The 14,845-nt window shown below is 38.0% G+C and overlaps 1 pseudogene; it reads left to right on the top strand.

The window, feature by feature from the left end:
• The first annotated feature begins 2,471 nt into the window (after positions 1–2,471).
• The window catches only part of LOC122123402, a 94,843-nt pseudogene continuing 82,469 nt past the window's right edge, over positions 2,472–14,845 (top strand).

Genomic DNA, 14,845 nt, shown 5'->3' on the forward strand with positions numbered 1-14,845 from the left:
CTATAATAAAACATTAAAAAAGTATTGGCATGATCATGATTCATATAATTAAAGTTTGATTGTTTTCTATCAGTAGATGCAGAATTTATGAAGATGAAGTGTAAATAGATTATTTTTCTCTCTGAAAGTAATTACTAAGTTTAATTTTTCTTTATCTCTCTACCATTTTTTTTGCACTTAACAAAAGAATGTATTCAGAAAAGTTTTCTATTATTAAAATTTTTGCCTATTGACAAAAGTTCAGAAGAAACCTTTGACAAGTTGGTGACTGTCAATGAAACTGATCATCTCCAGCCACTAGACAGACACCAGAGGACAAGCTCTGTGGTAGAAGAGCATTTCCAAGCCTCAGCATCTTCCACAGAAGCAGGCCCCTCAATGCCGGAGACAACAGTCCTGACTGGGAGGTCCCTTCAAAGCTGCCACCAAGTAGTGGGCGTCCCTCTGCAGAAATGCCCACTGCTGAGGAGCCCTCCTCACCTTCCACACCCACCTGTGGCCACCCTTCACCCGAGGGTGACTCTAGCTACTCTCTTTCAGATCCTTGGAAGAAGGCTAGACCACTGCCTACAGTAAAAGAGAAATATCCAGTGTTGAAGGATGCCATGGAGTTCATTAAAGATCAATCACTCTCACATGAGAGGTGAGCCAGTCATTTTCTCCCAGTACTTTCTCTTTGCAAATCATAGATAACAGTTTAGGCAAAGGCTTGAAGTTCAGGTTAACAGTGGGCAAGTGATATTTAGGATAGAACCAAACTTGTTTTATAATATTCAAGATAAAAAAGTGGTGAGTTTTCCCGTAAAGAAGTGTTTTCATATAAGATTTGTGTATTATACTGCATGGAGAATATATCTCAGTAATCTTGTTTTTTGTTTTTGTTTTTTTAAGGAAGCATTTCTGTTGGTAGCTGTCACTTAAAAAAAATGTTAACCCTGGGAAAAATTCAGGTTTTGATCTTTTCTGACAGTCCATGGGCCTACCTACCTCCCTGAAAGTTAGTGAGGAATTCCCTAATTTTATGAATTAAAGCTTTATTTCTTGATAGTCAAGTAAATGTATCAAAGCTTTTCAGAATTAGTTTTTCAAAATGAGTTGTATCTTCACACAATTTGTGTGCAATTGATTCTTAATGCTGCTAAGTAAAAGTGGTAGATAGTATAATCTCCTTTGCATGATGTGTTTAATACCAACAGCAGTACTTTCTTCTCATTCATAAAGCTTCAGAACTTGGGTGGAGGATAGGTGGGTTTTTTTTCCCACCCTAACTCTGATTCCTGCATATTATGACTTGAGTTCTGTCTCCAGTGTTGTAAAGGTTCTTTCCTTAAAGAAAGCCCAAGTCAAGAGCATCCTGGAAGCCCTGAGGGTACTTCAGTACTGTACAGAATCTCTAGGACAGCCTCACTGCTTTCATAGACCATATATACTTTTCCTGTTGGAACTTCTGACCTGCCAGAAAGATTTTACCAATAAGTACAAAGGACAAATCTGCAAAGAAAATAAGCTGAGGTAATTTTAAAGAAAAAAAATGATCTTTTCTAATTAATAATTATCATTTCCATGTGGAAGGACAAATGTACATACATTCTTCCATCCTAAGGAAAGAATGGATCATATCTTTTAGTAGGTACCATGAACATGTGTATTCAGCTGTGTTTCACCAGGCAGAATAATATTTTAATATTTCTCCTGGGCACATTATTATTTGGCTTCTGGAAAATGTGAGCTAAGATATAATCATTTACAATAATGATGTTAACTTAAGTGCTGCTAAAGTTGGTTCTAATCTTCATTCAATAATTTTTTTTTTAAGTATCTACTGTGCCAGGCACTGTTCAAAGTGTTATATATTCAGTAGTGGAGAAGACAGACCAAGTAACTGTTTGGTTTTTTTTGTCAGTCCTGGGGCTTGAACTCAGGGCTGAGCACTGTCCCTGAGCTTTTTTTGCTAAAGGCTAGCACTCTACCACTTGAGCCACGGTGCCACTTCCAGCTTTTTCCATTTATGTGGTACTGAGGACTCGAACCCAGGGCTTCATGCCTGTTTGGCAAGCACTCTACCACTAAGCTACATTCCCAGCCCCCAAGTTCCTATTCTAATTGAGCTTATATTCTCTTGAAGAGTAAAAGAGAACATTTTGGGGGGAGGGGAAGAGGATGCTGGTCCTGGAGCCTGAGCTCAGAATGAGGACACTGGCCCTGAGCTTTTTTGCTATGTAAGTTGTTAGCAATGGTGCTCTGAACTCAGAGGATGAAGCTCCTCTGTATTTTTGGAGATCCTATTATACCTTGTACTTGGGAGAACTTTTTTCTATATTTTTTGTTATTCCTCTATGTAGTGTTAGCTACTGTAACCTACATTATAAGGACTTGGATTATAAGAAGTTTTTTTTCTCATTCCATTGTGCAATGGGAATTGTTTAAAATTAAAGCTTTCTCCTTATTAACTGCCTTCATCCGTTGTCCTGATGTCAGATCGCACTGATGTCAGAGAAAGGATGCAACATTGGACAGCCATCACCATGCTGGTCAGTTTGCCCATCATTTCAATTCTTGTCTGCACCTGCATGATATAGTCCTCTAGTGGGACAGAATGTTCACACCATTCCTCATAGCACTAGCCCAGAGTTTAGAAGAGTAGACCAAATTCATTTTGTTGGAATACATGAATGAAAGTGTATTTGTTGGAAAATATTTTTATTCTCAGTCCTGGGCCTGAATTGCTTATGTGGTGCTGAGGAATCAAACCCAGGGCCTCATGCATACAAGGCAAGCGCTCTACCACTGAGCCACCTTCCCAGCCCTAACATTTTAATTTTTTAATTCAGGACTGGTGCTCTACCTCTTGAGCCATACTACCATTTCCAAATTTTTGCTGGTTAGATGGAGATAAGAGTCTGGTGGATTTGGCTACCTGGGCTACCTCAAACTTTCATCCTCAGATTTCTGCCTTTTTTGTTGTTGTTGCTGGTCATGGGGCTTGAACTCTGGGCCTGGGTGCTGGATCTCAGCTCTTCAGCTCAAGGCAAGCACTCTACCACTTGAGCCACAGCACCACTTCCCGTTTTTCTGGTGGTGTATTGCAGATAGAGTCTCATGGACTTTTCTGCCTGGCTGGCTTTGAACCTCGATCCTCAGATGTCAGCCTCCTGAGTTGCTAGGATTACAGGCATGAGCCACTGGCACCTGGCTATGTAGAACTTTTATAGTCACATAACAGAAATTCACTGCTAAATCTAAAATCATTGGGGATTATATTCCATTTATTTAATTCTGTTTTAAAATAATTTATTTAAAAGATATTCTAGGGCCTAGGAAGGTGGCTCAGCGGTATATTGCTTGCCTTGCATGCATGAGGCCCTGGGTTCAATTCTTTAGCACTCATAAGCACAAAAAAGCCAGAAGGGACACTGTGGCTCAAATGGTAAAGTGCTAGCTTTGAACTGAAGAGCTCAGGGACAGGGCCCAGGCCCAGATTTCAGGCCCATGACCAAAAATAAATACATACATACATACATACATATATACATACATACATACATACATATCTTTAAAAAAAAAAATTCTACAAGCCAGGTGCAAGTAGCCAATGTCTATTATCCTAGCTACTCAAGAGGCTGAGATCTGATAAATGTGGTTCAGAGTCAGCTTGGGAAGTCAAATCCATGAGACATTTATTTATTTATTTAGTTAGTTATTTTATTTGTTTTTAATTTATTGTCAAAACACTGTACAGAGGGGTTACTATTACATGGGCAAGATAATGAGTACATTTTTTATCAAGCATTGTAGCCTCCTCCTTTGTTTCCCCTTCCCATCCCTTCCCATCCTCACGGCCCCCCCCAGCCCTGCCCTCCTCCATGAGACTTTTATTTTCAGTTAAACAGCAAAAAGCTGGAAGCAGAGGTATGGCTCAAGTAATATGTTACCATTGTGAGGGGGAGATTGCTGAGGGATGCTGAAAGCCCTGAGTTTAAACCACAGTAATGGCAGATACAAACTGCAGAAGCATCATGGGGGTTGGGAGGCCATAGTCTTTCCTCATACTTAATTTGGCAAGGATAGATCAAAATGGTATACATGTTTGAATGTAATCCTACTTCTTAGAGTTTACTGCCAATAATATTTTGGGAAATATTTGTCCAGATTTTTTCCTACAAAAGTGTTAATATATTCATGTTACAATAGTTCACATTAGTTTCATTCTTTTTTAGTTTGGAAAGGGAAAATGACTAGAAATCTTTCATATTATTAGTGGCTACAGTATTCTTCATAATTCTAGAATTTGAACAAAATTATTTAAACTGCTACTAACACATACATTTGTCTTCTTTCACTGGACATATTCTTAAGTTTATCATGTTGTAGCCTGTATCAAAATGTTACTTCTTTTTATTGCTGAATATTCTATGGTATGGATATACTATATTTTGGTTATCTATTCAGTAGTTAGTAGGTGTTTGAGTTGTTTTCCCTTTGTTTGTTCTTTTTTTTTTTTTTGGTCGATTATGGGGCTTGAACTCTGGGCCTGAGCACTGTCGCTCAGCTCTTGAGCTCAAGGTGAGTACTCTACCACTTGAGCTACAGCACCACTTTCAGATTTCTGGTGGTTTATTGGAGATAAGAGTTTCAAGGACTTTCCTACTGGGGCTGGCTTTGAACAGTGATCCTTAAATCTCAGCCTCCTGTGTAGCTAGGATTACAGGTGTGAGCCACCAGGCCTCTGCTTTGTTTCCACTTTTGACTTCTATGAACATTTGATACAATTCTTATGTCAGCAGGAGGCCTGTGGCTCACACCTGTAATCCTAGCAATTTGGGAGGCTGAGATCTTCTGATCATGATTGGAAGCCAGCCTGGGCAGGAAAAGCCATGAGATAACTCCAATTAGGCACCAGAAAACTGGAAGTGGAGCTGTGGCTCAAAGTGGTAGAATTCTAGCCTTGAGCACAAAAAGCTCAGGGACAATGCCTAGGTCCTGTGTTCAAGCCCCATGACCACAACCCTCCCCCCAATCTTGATGTTGACATGTTGTTTCTCTTGTTGAGTTGATTCCTTTTTTTTTTTTTGAGTCCGGTCATGGAGCCTAAACTCTGGGCCTGGGCGCTGTCCCTCAGCTCTTCAGCTCAAGGCTAGCACTCTACAACTTGAGCCACAGCACCACTTCCGGCTTTCAGTTTTTCTTCTGCTTATGTGGTGCTGAGGAATTGAACCCAGGGCCTCAGGCATGCAAGGGAAGCGCTCTACCACTGAGCCACCTTCCCATCCCTGAGTTGATTCTTTTAAGTAGCATTGTTGTGTTAAAAATTGTAAACTGCCAAATTGTATTAGTATTTCTTCCAACATTATATGAGTTTTAGTTTCTTAACATCCTTCCCCATACTTTTTACCTAATTTTAAATTTTTAGCTTTTCTAGTGAGTGTGAAGTAATATTGCATTGTGATTTTAAACACTAATATGTTAGGTTTTGGGTTTTTTTTGCTTATACTGGGGTTTGAAAATGGAAAATCATTCTTGCTCTGCTTGCTTGCTCCTGGCTGGTGCTTTTCCATGCCACTTAAGACATTCCTCTAGTCCAGCTTTTTGCTTGTTAATTAGAGATGTTCTGTTGGACTTTTCTGCCTGGGCGATGCTGGAACCATGATCCTTAATATGAGCAGCTAAAATTATGGGTTAGAGCCACTAGTAACCAGCATCTTTTTTTTTTTTTTTTGGTCCATTCGTGAGGCCTGAACTCTGGGCCTAGGCATTGTCCCTCAGCTCTTTATCTCAACGCTAGCGCTCTACCACTTGAGTCACAGCACCACTTCTGGGTTTTTTCTTTTTTGCTTATGTGGTGCTGAGGAATCAAACCCACAGCCTCAGGCATGCAAGGCAAGCGCTCTATCACTGAGCCAACTTCCCAGCCCTGTATATATTCTTTTTGGCCAGTCATATACCTGCCTTGGTGAAATGCCTTTTTAGATCTTTTCACCATTTTTAATTGGTCATTTCAAATTCACTTATTCATTCATTCTTTCTCTCATTCATTTAAAATCTTTTTGGGAGACCTGAGTTTTAAACTCATGGTCATGCTTGCTAGGCAGGAACACTAATGTTGAGCCTTGTATCCAGCCCTTTTGCATGCTACCTATTAATTTAGTGCTACTACAAAGGTTTGAACTGAAGACCTTACCCTCTCACTTAGCTTTATTATTTTTTTATTGTTTCTTTTGGGTCCAGTTGTGGGGCCTGAACTCTGGGCCTGGGCACTGTCCCTCAGCTCTTCAGCTCAAGGATAGTGCTCTACCACTTGAGCCACAGTGCCACTTCTGGCTTTTTTTTTTTTTTTTTTGCTCATGTGGTGCTGAGGAATCAAACCCAGGGCCTCATGCATACAAGGCAAGCGCTCTACCACTGAGCCACCTTCCCAGCCCTAATGTTTTTATTTTTTAATTCAGGACTGGTGCTCTACCTCTCGAGCCACACTACCATTTCCAACTTTTTGCTGGTTAGATGGAGATAAGAGTCTGGTGTTTTTGACTATCTGGACTACCTCAAAGTTTGATCCTTAGATTTCTGCCTTTGTTGTTGTTGGTGGTGGTCATGGGGCTTGAACTCTGGGCCTGGGTGCTGGCTTTCAGCTCTTCAGCTCAAGGCAAGCACTCTACCACTTGAGCCACAGCACCACTTCCTGTTTTTCTGGTGGTGTATTGCAGATAGAGTCTCATGGACTTTTCTGCCTGGCTGGCTTTGAACCTCGATCCTCAGATGTCAGCCTCCTGAGTTGCTAGGATTACAGGCATGAGCCACTGGCACCTGGCTATGTAGAACTTTTATAGTCACATAACAGAAATACTCTGCTAAATCTAAAATCATTGGGGATTTTATTCTATTTATTTAATTCTGTTTTTAAGATAATTTATTTAAAAGATATTCTAGGGCCTAGGAAGGTGGCTCAATGGTATATTGCTTGCCTTGCATGCATGAGGCCCTGGGTTCAATTCCTTAGCACTACATAAGCACAAAAAAGCCAGAAGTGGCGCTGTGGCTCAAATGGTAAAGTGCTAGCTTTGTACTGAAGAGCTCAGGGACAGGGCCAAGGCCCAGATTTCAGTCCCATGACCAAAATTAAATAAGTAAATAAGTAAGTAAATAAATTAATTAATTAATTAATTAATATCTTTAAAAAAAGATATTCTACAAGCCAGGTGCAAGTAGCTAATGTCTATTATCCTAGCTACTCAAGAGGCTGAGATCTGATAATTGTGGTTCAGAGTCAGCTTGGGATGTCAAATCCATGAGACATTTATTTATTTAGTTATTTAGTTGTTTTATTTGTTTTTAATTTATTGTGAAAACATTGTACAGAGGGGTTACTATTACATGGGCAAGATAATGAGTACATTTCTTATCAAGCATTGTAGCCTCCTCTTTGTTTCCCCCTCTCATCCCTTCCCATCCTCACCCCCCAAACCTAACCCCCTCCATGAGACTTTTATTCAGTTAACCAGGAAAAAGCTGGAAGCAGAGGTATGGCTCAAGTAATATGTTACCATTGTGATGGGGAGATTGCTGAGGGATGCTGAAAGCCCTGAGTTTAAACTACAGTAATGGCAGATACAAACTGCAGAAGCATCATGGGGGTTGGGAGGCCATAGTCTTTCCTCATACTTAATTTGGCAAGGATAGATCAAAATGGAATACATGTTTGAATATAATCCTACTTCTTAGAGTTTACTGCCAATAATATTTTGGGAAATATTTGTCCAGATTTTTTCCTACAAAAGTGTTAATATATTCATGTTACAATAGTTCACATTAGTTTCATTCTTTTCTAGTTTGGAAAGGGAAAATGACTAGAAATCTTTCATATTATTAGTGGCTACAGTATTCTTCATCATTCTAGAATTTCAACAAAATTATTTAAACTGCCACTAACACATACATTTGTCTTTTAACAGATTCTAATTCATATCAGTGGAATATGTAGTCTTTGTCTTCTTTCACTGGATATTCTTGAGTTTATCATGTTGTAGCCTGTATCAAAATGTTACTTATTTTTATTGCTGAATATTCTATGGTATGGATAAACTACATTTTGGTTGTCTATTCAGTAGTTAGTAGGTGTTTGAGTTGTTTTCCCTTTGTTTTTTTTTTTTTTTTTGGTCGATTATTGAGCTTGAACTCTGGGCCTGAGCACTGTCGCTCAGCTCTTGAGCTCAAGGTGAGTACTCTACCACTTGATCTACAGCACCACTTTCAGATTTCTGGTGGTTTATTGGAGATAAGAGTTTCAAGGACTTTCCTACTGGGGCTGGCTTTGAACAGTGATCCTTAAATCTCAGCCTCCTGTGTAGCTAGGATTACAGGTGTGAGCCACCAGGCCTCTGCTTTGTTTCCACTTTTGACTTCCATGAACATTTGATACAATTCTTATGTCAGCAGGGGGCCTGTGGCTCACACCTGTAATCCTAGCAATTTGGGAGGCTGAGATCTTCTGATCATGATTGGAAGCCAGCCTGGGCAGGAAAAGCCATGAGATAACTCCAATTAGGCACCAGAAAACTGGAAGTGGAGCTGTGGCTCAAAGTGGTAGAATTCTAGCCTTGAGCACAAAAAGCTCAGGGACAATGCCTAGGTCCTGTGTTCAAGCCCCATGACCACAGCCCTCCCCCCAATCTTGATGTTGACATGTTGTTTCTCTTGTTGAGTTGATTCCTTTTTTTTTTTTTGAGTCCGTCTTGGGGCCTAAACTCTGGGCCTGGGCGCTGTCCCTCAGCTCTTCAGCTCAAGGCTAGCTCTCTACCACTTGAGCCACAGTGCCACTTCCAGCTTTTTGTTTTTCTTCTGCTTATGTGGTGCTAAGGAATTGAACCCAGGGCCTCAGGCATGCAGGCAAGTGCTCTACCACTGCTACCCTTCCCAGCCCATACTGTGAAATTTTAACGAGAGGAGAAAACATTATATGTGACAGTTGAATAATAGCTTTAAGTAAATACCCATAGAGGTCAATTAAACTAACACAATATCCTGGTGTTCCATTTTATCTTCAGTTGTAGTCATATATAGTGTTTCTTTTGCCCATGTAAATTAATCTATTACAGTTGATCACAGATTTAATTATTGATGGCTATTAATAAATTTTATTGATGCAAAAATTAAATATGTTTCAGGAACAAGATTGTGCTGTACAAACTATGCAGCAGAAAGTAGAACAATTAAAAGCAGAACATACAGATTGCTCTGACCTTTTACAGTGACAAACAAGTGAACTTGAGTTTAGCACTCAGTGAGAAGAATGTCTTAGAAAAGAATTTGAGGTAGTTTTATTTTATTTTTTTTAGCATACTTATATTTATCATGTAGTGACTTAAGCCTAGAGGAAATTTTGCACTGCAGAACAATAAAAAGTAATTGTTGGGAGGCTTTTAAAGTGTATATTTGGCTTTTTTTGGGGGAAATCTTTAGTACTTGTACAAAACATTTTACATTTTGTGCTTGATTTAAGCAACATTTTTTGGGGGGGGATGGGCAGGAAGTATATTTGAGTATGAATTCAGGACCTTATACTTGCTAGTTTGGATGCTCTATTGTCCAGCCAGTCTTTTTGAACTGGTTATTTTTGAGATACAGTCTTGCTTTCTGCCCTGACTATGATCTGCCTATTTTAGGTTTCTCAGCAGAGCTTGGATGATATGTGTTCACCACTGTGCCCAGCTCTCAGTTGTAAAGAGGTCTTTCAAATGTTTTTCCCTGGGCTGACCTTCTGTCTTGGCTGCATGTGCACTTCTCAATGTCAGCTGCTTAGGCAGCTGGGAATATAGGCATGCGCCACCTGGTTTAAAATTTCACCTTTTTTTTTCAGGTCCTGGGGCTTGAACTCTGGCCTGGGTGCTATTCCTGAGCTTTTTTTGCTCAAGGCTAACACTCTACCACTTGAGCCATAACCACACTTCTGTCTTTTTCTGTGATTAACTGGAGATAAGAATTTCAAAGACTTTCTTGTGTGGACTGGCTTTGAATCATGGTCCTCAGCTCTCAGCCTCCTGAGTAGCCAGAATTACAGGCATGAGCCACTAGCACCGAATAGAAATTTCACTTTTAACAATTAATTCTCATAGAATATGTGGGAAGCTTGAGAGTAATTGTTTATATTTTAAGGTTGAGGAAGCAACACAGTAAATGTTTTGGTATACTCAGGGGTTAAATGATAATATTAAATTCTATTTTTATAGTGTAAATCATTTATATTAGCAGGGTTTGAAGAAAGATTTTAGATAAGACTTTAGGTAAGAAAAGAACATTAGTCTACAAAGAAAAATATGACTTTATGGGGCTGGGAAGATGGCTCAGTGGTAGAGCGCTTGCCTTGCATGCCTGAGGCCCTGGGTTCAATTCCCCAGCACCATATAAGCAAAAAAGAAAAAAGCCGGAAAGTGGCGCTGTGGCTCAAGTGGTAGAGCACTAGCCTTGAGCTGAAGAGCTGAGGGACAGCACCCAGGCCCCGAGTTCAGGCCCCATGACTGGACCCAAATAAAAAAATATATGACTTTATGAATGGTGATGCTAACTAATTTTGAGACATCTAATTGGTATATATTTTTGAAGCTTCTTTTACTTTCTGGGGAATGAAGTATTTCAGTAGGTAAAGAAGGTTTTCTTCTAAATTTAATATTCTTACTAGGTAAGTAAACATAAAGAATATGTAATAGCAGATACTAGAGATATATTTGTTAAATTCACTGCTATTATTTAATATTGTTATGAGGTTTTTCCTCTTTGTGTGTGTGTGTGTGTGTGTGTGTGTGTGTGTGTGTGTGTGTGTGTCCTGGGGCTTGAAATGAGAGTCTGGGTGCTGTTCCCAAGCTGTTTTGCTCAAGGCTAGTGCTCTACCATTAGACATTTAAGTCACACCTCTACTTGCAGCTTTTTATTTCTCTGTTGTACTTATTTCTTAAGTCCCATAGTACTTTTATTTTAAAGGAATATTTCGAAAGAAAGGGAGTTTGGGATCTCAACCTTACATAATCTTGCATATCTAATCACATATTTTTCTATACAATATTGGGATAGATATAACTTGGCTAAATAAAGAATTTTATCTTAAAATCCATCTGTCTTGTAACTTGAAGAAGGCCTTGCCTCACTGGTTTTATGGTCTGCTATTGCTGATGAGAGGCCTAATACTGTTCTTGCTGTGTTCTTTCCTCATTCATCTCCAAATTTCCTGGTCCTTTTTTTCAAAATTAAATTTTCATTATAGAAAATGCTAAGTACATATAAAGTACTATAATGGATTTAGTAGTAATCATATGGGTTTTACCTGCTATGTGTGTACAGTATGGTATCATTTCTACTCTGACTCACTTGTCTTTTTCCCACATAATATAGAAAAACTCCCCAGATATTTATTATATAATTTTAACTGTGAATAGTTAAAAATAATGTATTTATTTAGAAGCCATATTAGTTTCACAGGCAAGTATAATCAAAAGTACAGGCATTATTCAAATTCTAATTTTTTATAAATGGCATAAATATGTGTATGCTTACAGTGTGAAACTGAATCCCATTTAGGTCTACACATTGTGATTATGTGTAGGATTTGTTGGTTAATTGAGTTGAGTAGAGGAGACTGTGAAAGATGTTTAAGAAATGGCATTCTCATTAACAGAACTGGTAAAGAATATAGGTAGAGTGGGTTTGAAAGGAGTCAGGTTTTAGATATGTCAAATTTGACATGCCTACTGGACATCCAGTTGGAAATGTTGGGCAGGCTTTTAAATACATATACCCACACATGTGTATTATATGCATGTAAATATATCCACATTTGCATATATAAGCATATGTAAATCCATATATATATTTACATACCTTTACACATATATAAATACATACTCTACTCATACACATGAATATTGTGTTTAAGGAAACAATATTATACTATTTCCTTTGAAAAGTTTGAGATATGTCTTTTTACTTTCTTTTTGTAAAGAGTGATCTACACATTTCCGGTTTGGTTGTTGAAAAATAGGAAAAGAAAATGGAGCCTGGTTATTATACTGTTTTTTTTATTATTTATTTATTTTTGTGCTAGTACTAAAGCTTGACCTGATGGCCTTATCTTTTTCAGTCAGGGCTGTTGCTCTACTGCTTGAGGCTCAGCTCCAGTTTTGTCTTTTTGGTGCTTAGTTGGAGATAAAAGTCTCATAAACTTTTCTGCCCAGGCTGGCTTTGAAACTTTATCCTCAGACTAAGCTTCCTGAGTAGCTAGGATTACAAGTGTGAGCCACTGGTGCCCAGATGATTCATGCACTTTACAGTAGTTTTGGATCTCCTTTCCCATTATCTTTGCTGTGCATTTCTATGTCCAGCCTCCTCTGGTTTAGATTTATTTTCTAGATAATAATCCAGTTTGTGTTAGTTTTGGAGGGATAGTTATTTGGCCACTTATGATAGTAGATATGTGTAAGTTTGACTTATAGTATTGATGCTGAAAATTATTGAGATTTATTTTGCATATTGTTAACTCGACTATTCGGAATGTACAACTCATGGACTTTTAGTATAGTCAGAGCATTGTACAACCTCATCACCATCAAGTTTAGAAAGTTTTCCCTATTCCAGTAAAATATCTCATATTATTCAACATCATTGTCCTATTACTATATCCCCCGGATCAGGAAGTATGATGAATTGTTTTCCTAACAGACTTGTGTATTCTGATGTTTTTTCATTTAGCATAACAATTGCTTGGTTTATTCATGCTGTAGTATCACAATACCATTTTTTGTTATGACTGAATAAAAAATTATTATAAGTATCTAATTATTTTAAGCAGTTCTAATATTTTTTTGGGTCAGTCATGGGGGCTGAACTCTGGGCCTGGGCGCTGTCCCTCGGCTCTTCAGCTCAAGGCTAGCGTTCTACCACTTGACCCACAGCACCACTTCTGCTTATGTAGTGCTGAGGAATCGAACCCAGGACCTCATTCACGTGAGGTAAGCATTCTACCACGCAGCTAATTTCCCAGCCTAGTAGTTTATTTTTATTTGTTGGCTTTTCTTGGTTATTTAGTAAACACTTTTCATAGTATAATATCTTTGTTTTTGGAGCTCAAAGCTTAAAAAGATAGTCCAGATAGTCTCTTTTTTTCTCTTTTAAGGAAGTGGGGCAGATGTAATTTTCTAGTTTATCTATAATTCTTTATATTTAGTTATATTTAAATATTTGCCTTATGCTTTTATGAATATATTTTGTGTTAATCTGTTTGAACATATGGTGACACATTGGTGAAGAAGTTAACTTTCTAAAACATATTTTATTCTAATTTTGCATTCAGTTTTGGAGGCATAAAAGTAATTCTAGTGATTTAAGTAATTGCAAGTGGCATTTAAAAGGAATTACATGCTGGGAGAGAGCAAGGGAAAGAGTGACATTGTCCAAAAAAAAATTGTACTCATTACCTGACTTATGTAACTGTAACCTCTCTGTATATCACCATTATTATAACAATTGAAAATAATCACATGAAAATAATATAAAGGAAAATTGTTAAAATGTTTAATAGGACACCTTTTTTTATTTTTGTTGGTCATGGGACTTGAACTCTGGGCCCGGGCACTGGTCTCAGTACTTTAGCTCAAGCCTGGAGCCAAAGTACCACTTTTGGCTTTTTCTGTTTATGTGGAGCTGAGGAATGGAACCCAGGGCCTCATGAATGCAAGGCAAGCACTCTACCACTGAGCTACCTTCCCAGCCTAGTAGGACACATTTTAAGTAATATCTAACTGAAGCAACTAATATAATGGATTTTTAGCCTAATAAATGGCTTAAATTTTAATGAAGCTTTTTAAAAAAATAATTTTATTTTACAGAAGGTGATTATTTGCCTTGGCCAAATAAATCTTCATATGTATATTTAATTTTAAAATCTGATAAGCTATATATTACTGTGTGACTTAGTCATAGTAACATGGATCAGTTTCTTAGATTAAAAAAAAAAAAGAAAGAAAAAAACTCCCAGTCCAATTTTATATAAGTGGTGCTGGATACTACAGAATCAAGGGAAAAGTGAACTAAGAAAAGAAATATCTATGTTTTTTTTATAAACCTCTTTACAACTAGTGGAGTTTATTATGGGAAATAAGCTTAACTCAATAAGAAAAGAGAAAAGAGAAGATGCAAACCTACTTCTGAGAGAACTGAGGAGGCTCTTGATGATTATGGTGGGAAAAGACACTCTTTGCAAATCAATTCTAAATTGCTTCTGTCAGTCATAGTTATATTACAGTAACATAAAGAAGAGCAGAAGGTACTTTTTTCAGTTATTTTATTAGCACACATTAGTTGTACAAAACATGGTTTCTTGATATTTCCATACATGTATATAGTGTATCCCTATTGAATTTACCCCATCAGGGTTTCTTATCCTCTCCCCCTTTTAAAACAATTTCAACACATTTCATTATTCTGTTTTTACATGTGCAAATAAAATATTTTGATCATATCCATAGCTACTTGTGTGTGTGTGTGTGTGTGTGTGTGCGTGTGCGTGTGTGTGTATGTGTGTATGTTGATTCTAGGCTTGAACTCTGGGTCTGGGCATTGTTCTTGAGCTTTTGTGCTTAAGGTTAGCACTCTAGTTGAGCCACAGTTCCACTTGGATAAGAGTTTTAAGACTTTCCTGTCAGGGCTAGCTTTGAACCTTGATCCTCAGATCTCAGCCTCCTGAATAGCTAGGATGACAGGCGCAAACCACTAACCTCAGTTTATCCATAGCATTTATATAGTGTATACTCTCCTCAGATGAAAAAGGAAAAGAGAAATGCATTTTACTTATCATCATTGTCCACAA

The sequence above is a fragment of the Dipodomys spectabilis genome, unplaced genomic scaffold, assembly GCF_019054845.1.
Source record: "Dipodomys spectabilis isolate Male_0828 unplaced genomic scaffold, ASM1905484v1 ptg000228l, whole genome shotgun sequence".
NCBI lineage: Eukaryota > Metazoa > Chordata > Mammalia > Rodentia > Heteromyidae > Dipodomys > Dipodomys spectabilis.